Raw genomic sequence first — 10,214 nt, forward strand, 5'->3', positions numbered from 1 at the left:
GCGAGAAAACCCGGGTGAAGTTCCAGCATACTGTGAGTCTGTGGTGCGCTCGGCTTGCAAACATGCTCATTTGGGGCTTCAGATGGCTCAGTGGGCAAAGGCACTTGTTACCATGGATGACAACCCGAGACGGAGCCCCAGAACCCTCACGGCGAAAGGGAAGAACCCACTCCTACAGGTTGTTTCCTGACCCCCATATGTGTACCACAGAATGTGTGTACACAGTCAAGTGCACAGGTAAACGTATAAAGTAAATAAATCAGTATAAAATAACTCTAAAGCTCCTTTGGTTGAGATAACATTAACGACAGAATGGAATTAAGTTGGCAAGAGCGCCACCCCGCTTAGGGCTGATTGGCAGCCTGCTCAGAGCTGAGCCATACAACTCAAGGATTCAAGTGCTGGAAAATCAGATGGAGGACTTCAGATTTAAAACCACACAATGGGGCCTGGTTCACAGTTCAGTGGGTGAATAGCGCCATCTGCAAAAGCCCGAGTGTGGATCCCCAGAACTCACATTAAAAGGCCAGCTGTGTGGCACACATCTCTCCTGTGGTGAGATGCCCAGCAGAGACAGGAGAAACGCTTGGAAGCACAGGAGCAGCTAGTCCTCGGACACCACAGGAGAGAAAGCCTGCCTGGACCAGGTGGGAAGTGAGAACAGACCCCTGAAAGTTGTCCTCTGACTGCCACACACACGATGTGACACACCTCTCCCTCCTCCTGAGGTCTCAACGACAAATGGAGGCACAATCCTGCGCATGCTCACTCTGGGGACGCAACAAGTGTATTGGGCTTCCTCGCAGAGTATAGGCGAGGGGTCACCTACAGGGGTGTGGATGCTGCTCTCCCCGACAGGCTGCCCCTGAAAAGCCTTCCTCCAGTTTACCTGTGGTCACGTGGACGGAGACTCCCTCTCCTCACCGCCCCCTCCCTTAGGGCTCACACATGTAAGGCAGAGCTGCACACAACAGGTGACAGGGATAGGCTGGATGCTGAGGTGAGGGTCAAGCGACCCTCCCCAACCCTCCACAACGGGTATAAGCAGTCAGGAAGGCCAGCCGGGTGACCCTTTTGCAAGGGCAAGGGCGTGCAGCTGAACCCCTCAGGGTGGGGGCTGCTTGCCTCAGGTTTGCCATTCACAGCACCCACACACAGTGTGAATGTGTAAAATTAATGCTACATGACAAGAAAATAACAGTAAATAACAGCGGAAGCTCATGATGATAATGAACATCATTAACTGCTGGGCCCTGTGATAGAGAAGGAGCTGGAGAGGGTTAAGTAGCATCCCAAGATCGCTGGGTCAAGAGTTCGAATCCCAGGCCTCACCCCCACAATGCCTGCCCTTTTCACAGAAGGAAGTAGAGTGCTCTAGCTATTTGGCCACGTGGCTGGGACACGATAAGACCTGTGGCCCCACAAGGGAAGAGCAAAGAGCATGACATGAAGTCGTGTTTCCAGTGGCTGGGGACGTTCAGACACATTAACTGTCCCAGCAAGACAGTCACTCCCAATTTCCACGAATGTTAGAGGAAGCGACAGCAAACACACACACACACACACACACACACACACGGACAATGAGTAAACACACTTCTGGCTAAGCTGAGCTGATTAACTGCTGGACCTCCAACCCTGCCATCCCTGGGTCTTCAGCAACCACAGTCACATCTTGCTAACTGTGAGTTGCTTTTCTGTTGCTATGACAAAACACCCAGCAGAAGCAACTTAAGAGGAGCTGGAGAGTTGGCTCAGTGCTTAAGAGCACTGGGTACTCTTCCAGAGGACCCAGGTTCAATTCCCAGAACCCTCATGGAAACTCACAGCTGTCTGTAACTCCAGTTCCAGGAACTCCAACCCCCTCACACAGACATGAACGCAGGCAAAACACCAATGCACATAAAAACAAAAAAGGAACTTAAGAAAGGAAGCCTTAGAAGATGGCTTAGTGTTGAGAACACTTGCCATGCAAGCGTGGGGACCTGAGTTTGAATCCCCAGCAGACACCGAAGATTCCAGGCATGGCTGAGTGTGCTGAGTGTGTGTGTGTGTGTGTGTGTGTGTGTGTGTGTGTGTGTGTGTGTGTGCTTGTAACCCAGCCTGAGTGACAGAGACAAGCAGATCCTGAAAGCTCGTTGGCCATGAAGCCTAACCAAAATGGTGGACTTCTGGTTCAATGGACTTCTGTATCTCAAGGCAATAAGGTGGACAGAGGAGGACGCCCAAAGTCTTCCTCGGGCCTCTGTGTGCACACACACTACCCTCGTGCGCATACCACAAACATAACACACATACCCTCAGAAAAGGGTTTATTTTGCCTTGTGGTTTGGGGGGATACAATCCATCATGGCAGGGTTGCACGGCAGTGTAAGCGTGAAATGTGAGCTGGTCACATCGCATCCTTAGTCAGGAGGCAGAGAGAGACGGTGAGGGGGCTTAGCTCATTTTATTCAGCCCACGATCTCTCCAGCCCATGAACTGGGGCCACCCACACTCACAGTCGGTCTCCCCTCTTCCGCTAACCCATCCTGGAAAAAACAGACACTCCCAGTCAGGTTGGCAACTAAATTTAGCCATCATAATGGAGTCATTTTGCTTTCAGTGGGGTTAAAGGAAAATTGAAGAAGGTAAGTCTGGTCAGGGAGGAACTGTGGACATTTACTCACTAGTGACTGGCCTTCGCGGTCACTTCCAGTATCATTGCCCAAGGCCCCTGGAAACTAGGCATTTGTTTGTGCCACAAGTATGGATGAATTATCTCACTTAACCCTAAACCAGTCATGGTGGCCTGGACCTGTAATTCCAGGACTGGGGAGGAAACCGGGGCAGGACTTGGCTATGACTTCATGGGTTCAGTGCTAGCTCTGTAAGTTCAGGACCTGGCTTTAGATTACTAGATCCCACATAACAGCTGAGTGTGGCAGCGCCCATCTCTATCTCCAGCACCAGAAAGAGGGTCCTGGGGGCTCACTGGCCAGTCTGGCCAAAACAGCAAATTTTAGGTTTAGTGAAATTCCGTGTCTCAAAAACTAAAGTGGGAGGCTGGACACACACCTCAGTGGTTAAGAACAATGGTTGCTCTTCTCAGCACCCACATGGCGGCTTCCGGGGACCCCACGCCCTCTTCTGGCTTCTGTGGACTCTGCATGCACATGGTGGACAGATATGCATGAGGGTAAAGCACTCACAAACATAAAATAAAAATGAATGATTTTTTTTAATTAAAAATAAAACTAATGTGGAGAACCACTGAGGAGGACACTCGATGACTACCTCTAGCCTACATGCACACTCACATAAACGATGGTGTTCTCACTCACAAAGGGACACAGAGATGCACATACCACACACAGATTTTTAAAAAAAGAACAGAGAGAGAAACAGTGTATTTACTACACTGAGTGGCTTAGAGGCACAACATTGAGCCTTGGCTGTTACTCATGGGGCTGTCTAGGAGCTGTGGCCAGTTGCCACAGGGGGAAAAGTAAATCACACAGAATATATGAACTAAGAAAAGTCAAAATTCACAATCAGAGTCAAGTTTCTAACTAACTGTATTGCTTTCACACCAATTCTGTAAAGTCTAAAGACAAAAAAATCACGGATCCACGTCATCTCAGAGCAGGGATCTTCACAGAAGCCGGACACGTTGATGAGAGATGGAGATCCTGAACGCACAAGCACGAGGAGGCACCTGTGCTATCAGGAGGTTCTGTGGTCAGGTGGGGAAGAAGTTCAAAACCCATTTAAAGTCGGGAGAATTGTTGCCTCAGCATCTAAGAGCACACACTGCTCTTGCAGAAGACCAAGTTCAGTCCTCAGCACCCACGTCTGGCAGGCACAGTCACCTGCACCTCTAGCTCCAGGGATTCTGATGCCCTCTTCTGGCCTCCTCGGGCACCTGCACACATGTGCACACACACACACACACACACACACACACACACACACACACACTCACACACACACACAATTAATAACAAGTAAAATAAAATCTTAAGCAAAAAAAAAAAAAGGCCCAAGAGCCAGAAAGAGCTAACAAGCAGGTCTTTGTCCTGGGGAAGGGGAGGAGAGCTGAATTGGGGGGAAGGAAAGGCCCCAGTTTGCAGCCCTTATCAGTTTCTGTGACAACACTTCACCCCTGGGGCCAGATCCTGCCAAAATTAGAATACTGAGCATAATTTTGTCAAGAGATACTGATGACCAACTCATGCACACAAACCCAGCAATCACACCCCGGGAGGGGAAACTTCCTCATTCCCTAGCAACAGGCGCACAAGGTCTAGCAGAAGGCTTCCGACATAATAAGCTCTAGCTCTGTGGTACTGGCTGCGCCTCCTCCAAGAATATCCGGGTGGCTGCAGAATGCTGGGGCTCTGTCTGTATCCCCTGGCCCGCAGCAGGATGACAGATGGGTAAACAGAAGTATTAGTGCCTGGTTAATGAATAACACAGACGGCAGCCTAGAGTGTTACCAGGAAACAGGTGGAGGGAGCTGGAGCCTGAACTGCCAGAGAGGGGGTGACTACCACTGAGCCCCCAACTTCCCCTTTCAGCTCAGATGCCACCACACCCCCACCTGGAAAACCTCTGACCACAGCAGAGCTCGGGTATAGTGTGGGCGTTTTGGTCCATTTCTGTGGTTGGAGAGGGTTGGGGGCAGTGATAGTCTAGAAGAAAGCACACCCCAGTGTTTCATCTCCACTGGCGTTGGCCTTCCTGCCTCTCAGCTCTGGGCCTCTGAGCACTTTCCTTTTTGGCCTTGCTTTTTACCTCCTGGGGTTAAAGACTTTTGCCCTCTTTTCTTTTCCTTTTCATTATCTTCCTATAGTTACAGGAAGTGAGGCCAGTTCTCATCTACAAATTGCGCATCCAACCAGGAAATTGGGGCAAAGATCATTGAGCCACCAGTTGGCATCATCCAGTTACCCACTTGGCAATGGGTGGAGTGTCTGCTGAGGCAGAAGACTTGAAGCAACAAGTGTAGGAAGTCAGTTGTAGACACTGTCAACTGTGGTCTTGCAGCTTACCCAAGGAGGGGTTATCCACAGCACCAGGATAACCTCAGGCTCCCTCTCCCCACGGTCTGCCACCCCTGCCATCTGGCATCCTGAGCAGTGATCAGCCCCAAGGAAATGGGAAAGTAAACACAGTGATCACAAACTTAGCTGTGTTCAATGAAAATGTGTGCAGCTGTGTGCGGTTTCTATGGTGTTACAGCAAACACAGACCCACCTGGATGTCCACGGTCGCAAACTCTGGCCAGGGTCACCATGTGTCAGGCCCTGATTGTGGGGCTAGAGACCCAACAGTGGATAAGGCCAGGACCCCTGCTTCCTGGTGGCTCACACTCAGTGGAAAGGCAGACAGACAGAACCGTAAATACCTTACTTCAGGGGAAGTGGGCGGGGCGAGCACAGGGACCAAACTATAACCATGCCGGTGTTAGGAGACAACGTGAGGACTGCCTGTTGCTTTGAATGCAAACCTAAGAAATGAACTAAAAATATGACGGTAACATTTCTGAAGAAGGAAGAAGTCACTTTGGAGGCAGAGACAGGAGGATCAGGTCCGGGGTGCACAGTAAGATCTTGTCTCAAGAAAAAAAGAAAAAGAAAAAAATGATGAGGAGAAGGGGGACGACGAGGGAGAAGAAGACGTGGAGAAAGAAAGGAGACTGGGGGAGGAGAAAAAACCTGGAAGCCTCGACTACACCATGAGATCTTGCCTCAAAGGCTAGAAAGCAAGGAAACACACACAGAAGAATCGGAGGAGACCCCGAGAGCCGTGAAAACAGGGAAAGCGAATTGAAGGTGAAGAATGACTTCTCAGGGCATGGTGGACAACTGCTTTTAAACAAGTGGCTTGAAAACAATGTGGGGGAGTCATGTCTGTCGAGAACAGGAAGAGCAATGCTTGGAGAGTCTAAGACCAATGCAAGGTCTGAGCCAGGCGACTGTGTGCTGGGTGGGGTGAGGCAGGTATGGCTGTAGATTTTCAAGCCCAGGGGCCAGCAGTTGTTAGCAGATGACGGGTCTCTAAGGCTCATGGCGAGAAGCACGTGAACCACCATACCTGATCATTCTTATTAGTTTTAGAAAAATTATGTAAGGGCTGGAGAGATAGCTCAATGGTTAGCAGCACTTGCTGCTCTGGCAGAGGACTCAGGTTCAATTCCCAGCATCCACAAGGTGGTTCAGAATCACCTGTAACTCTAACTCACAGGGGATTCAACGCCTTCTGCTGGTCTCTGAGGGTAACTGCGTGCGCGATGTCACACACATCGAGACATGCATAGACTATAGCAGGGCAAACTGTTTGTTGTGAAATAATAGCATCCTTAGCCCTATCCCTCCAACATGGTCATTTCCCTCTTCCTGGTGGCAACTGCTTCCACCTCTTTTCAAGGAAATATTTATCTTTAAGGAATGTGCTGGCAGCCAGGCAGTGGCGGTGATGCCTTTAATCAGACTTTAATACAGACCTTAAACTAATTTCAAACTCCAACTCCTTGCCAATTGTATCATCAAGATACAGGTTTTGTAGTCTTTTTTATTTTGTTTTTGAAACAATGTCTCACTATGTGGCCCTGGCTGTCCTTGAACTCAAAAGAATCCACCTACTTCTGCCTCCCAAGTCCCAAGCTGGGACTAAAGGTGTATGCCACTATACCAGTGAGATTTCATATTCTTAAAGACATCTCTAGACCAGTCAGATGGCTTAGCTCATAAACACACTTTCCACACAAGCCTGATGACCTGAGTTCAATTCCCCACTTAGCTCATAAACACACTTTCCACACAAGCCTGATGACCTGAGTTCAATTCTCCAAGTCCCACATGCCAGAAGAAAAGAAACCGAATCCTGTACCACATGCAGTACTGCACACATACCCTTTCCACACATACATAAATCAATAAAAATTACAAATATTTTGCTGGGCAGTGGTGGCACATGCCTTTAATCCCAGCACTTGGGAGGCAGAGGTGGACTGATCTTCTGTGAGTTCAAGGCCAGCCTGGTTTTCAGAGTGAGTCCCAGGACAGCCAGAGTTACACAAAGAAACCCTGCCACAAAAACAAAACAAAAACACCAAAATTTAAAAATATTTAAACAACAAACAAAAAGTGTTGTCGTTAACATGATGCAGTTTCCTGAGAGCTGACAGACGAAGTTGGTTACTTCCATATGGTGGTAAACACCCGGAGGGATCAATGAATCAGAAGAATGATTTATTTTGAGTCCTGGCTTCAGGGTGTTTCAGCCCATCTCATTAAGGAAGGCGTGGTGGACTGATTGTGTCTGTCCATGGCCATGGGAGAGGGAGATAGACCAGGAGACAGGGGGCCCGGAGCTCAGGGCCAGGCCTGAGATCTGCCTCTGCTAGTCAAGTCCCACCTCCTGTTAGCTCCACAGCTTCCCCAAACAGTGCCACCACAGGGGAACAGGCATTGAAGCAGGAGGAGCCATTTCAAACCACAGCAGCAAGGCCCTGGGCTCCTGCCAGCCGTGGAGGGGAGGCCTTCCTCAGTTCCTAACCATAAGAGCCTCTCTGTGAGGCAGCTGATGGCCACCAACATGAGCAAGCAAGAAAGCAAGAAGCCGGGTGATGGTGGTGCACGAGTTTAATCCCAGCACTTGGGAGACAGAGGCAGGCAGATCTCTGTGAGTTCAAGGCTAGCCTGGTCTACAGAGTGAGTTCCAGGACAGTCAGGGCTACACAGAGAAATCCTGTCTTGAAAACAAAACAAACGAGAGAAATGGCGTCTCCTTATACACCTGTTCTAAGTGGCTTTCTGCTCTCTTTTCTCAGCCCATTCTTGAAAGGAGGGAGGATTTCAAAGGATGTGAATGGCAGCAGGTGAGAACCTCTGAGCATCTTCGAGGCTGCCTTCCAAAGGCGTCTCAGGGTAAATGGAGGCTATAAACCTGAGAATTAGGCTTCACACAGTGTGATTTCACTGGGATGTTGAGTTGGGGAGGTTTTGAGGTACCTGGGATATTTCTTCTTGAGTCAATCAGATTTTCTAAAAAACAATCCTTGAATTTGCCAGAAGCAGGGGCATGTTTGAACTTCCAACAAACTAGGGGTCAAAGAAAGGAAACCAGGAGTCTCGCCGTTCAGCTTCCTCTCAATCCCTACTCATATGACACTCTCCCTCTGCCAACTGCCTGTTGTCACACATTCCACAGCCAACTTTACTCTGAGAGTAAAACTTTCCTTGGTGAGAGCAATTGGCCTCACATCTGACAAGAGGGAAGAGATCTGGGCGTCTGGATGAGTAGTCTGGGAAGAGAGTGTCTGTGGAGGGATCAGCTAGATTGTGATGGCCTGTGGGCATGTCTGTTGAGGGCCAGGACCATTGATAATTGACCCAGACCTCTGTAGGCGGCACCATCTCATAGGCTGGGCCCAGAATTGCATACCAGCGAAAAAAACGGGCTGGAGAGATGTCTCAGCAGTCATAAGGGTCTGCTGCTCCTGCAGAGACTCCGAGTTCACTTCCCAGCACCCACATCAGAAAACTCACAGCTGCCTGGAACTCCGGTAGATTCAGCTTCCCCTTCTGGTCTGTGCTGGCACCTACACACACGTGACACACACTCATACAGACACAGAGACACATAAATGAAAAAGAAATCGTCAAAAACAAATGAGTGTATTCAACCAACCCCTTAAATCTTTTGTATTGTATGTTATTGATTTATTATGGGGTGGCACATGCCACCGAGCGTAAGTGGGGGCCAGAGGGTAATCTGCAACAGCCAGTTCTCCCCTTCTGCCGTGGGAGTTCTGGGGATCAAACCCGAGTCGTTAGACTCAGCTTGGTCCCCACTGTTGATGAGTTATCCTCAAACTGTGATCTGCCTGCCCGTCAGTCTGCCCGCACGGACTTACTGTCCATCTGTCCATTTACTGGTCTGGACCAGGTGCTGCTCTTTCACTTCTGCATCCGGACTCAACTCTGCAGCTCAGCTCCGATCCTGCAGCCTGAGTTGAGCCGGCAGCTGCCGCAGCAGCCTCTCCAGCCCCATCCTGGACCGTTAGCTATCAATACAGACTCCTGTGTGCCCATCCGTGTCCCCTCCTTGGCTTCTCAGGTCTCTTTGAGAAACTTTCAAGTTCCTTGGAATTTTAACCCTTTGTGGCCATTCTGCAACCTACATATGGCCATGCACATGGATATAATTACTGTATGATGTGCGACATGTGATCTGTAGGAATTGAGGTTGGTAAGCCAGACTTTGTGGTGCACATCTTTGATCTCAGCACTCAGGAGGCAGAGGCATGTGGATCCCTGTGATTTCAAGGTCAGACTGGTCTACATAATGGTTCCTATTATGTGGGGCTATTAAGTGGGACTGTCTCAAAAAAAAAATAAAATAAAACAAAAATCGGTGTCTGCCTCAGTCAGGACTATCAAATTTAGAGAAAATTTGACAAATTGCTGCCCATCCCCCTCCCTTCCCTTCCTTAGTGTCATTTCTGTGGCTGTGATAAGATGCACTAACAAAAAGTAACATGGGAAGTCAAACTTTAAGCAGCACTCAGGGAATCCTGAGGAAGAGAGGGAGGAAGGAGCGTAGGAGCCAGAGGGGTCAAGGACATCACAAGAAAACCCACAGAGTCAACTAACCTGGGCTCATAGGAGCTCACAGAGACTGAACCAACAACCAAGGAGCCTGCAGGACTGACCTAGGCAATCTGCATATAAGTTATAGCTTGGTGTTCTTGTGGGGCTCCTAATAGTGGGAGCAGGGGCTGTCTCTCATTCTTTTGCCCACTTCTGGGGACTTTTTCCCTCATACTGGGTCGCCTGGTTCAGTCTTAATAAGAGGAGAGGTGCCTTGTCTTATTATAACTTGTTATGTCATGTTTGGTTGATATCCCTGGGAAACCTGCCCAGAGAAGTGGATCTGGGAGAGAGGGGAAGTGGGGGAAGGGACTGGGAGGACAGAAAGGAGGGGGAACTGATCGGGATGTAATATATGAGAGAATAATAATAATAACAACGTGGGAGAGAAAGGGTTTATCATAGCTCACAGTTCCAGAAAGCAGTCCTCACTGAAGGAAAGTCACAGCATCAGGACTTTGAACAGCTTGTCAGATCACATCCACAGTCAAGGGTGGAGAGAAACGAGCACATGTGTGCTTAGTGTTCAGCCAGCTTTCTGTCCTCTCAGGCAGCCAGGGAAAGGAGCCACAGCTG

This window comes from Peromyscus californicus, unplaced genomic scaffold (assembly GCF_007827085.1).
Source record: "Peromyscus californicus insignis strain IS unplaced genomic scaffold, ASM782708v3 Scaffold_4__1_contigs__length_199733344, whole genome shotgun sequence".
NCBI lineage: Eukaryota > Metazoa > Chordata > Mammalia > Rodentia > Cricetidae > Peromyscus > Peromyscus californicus.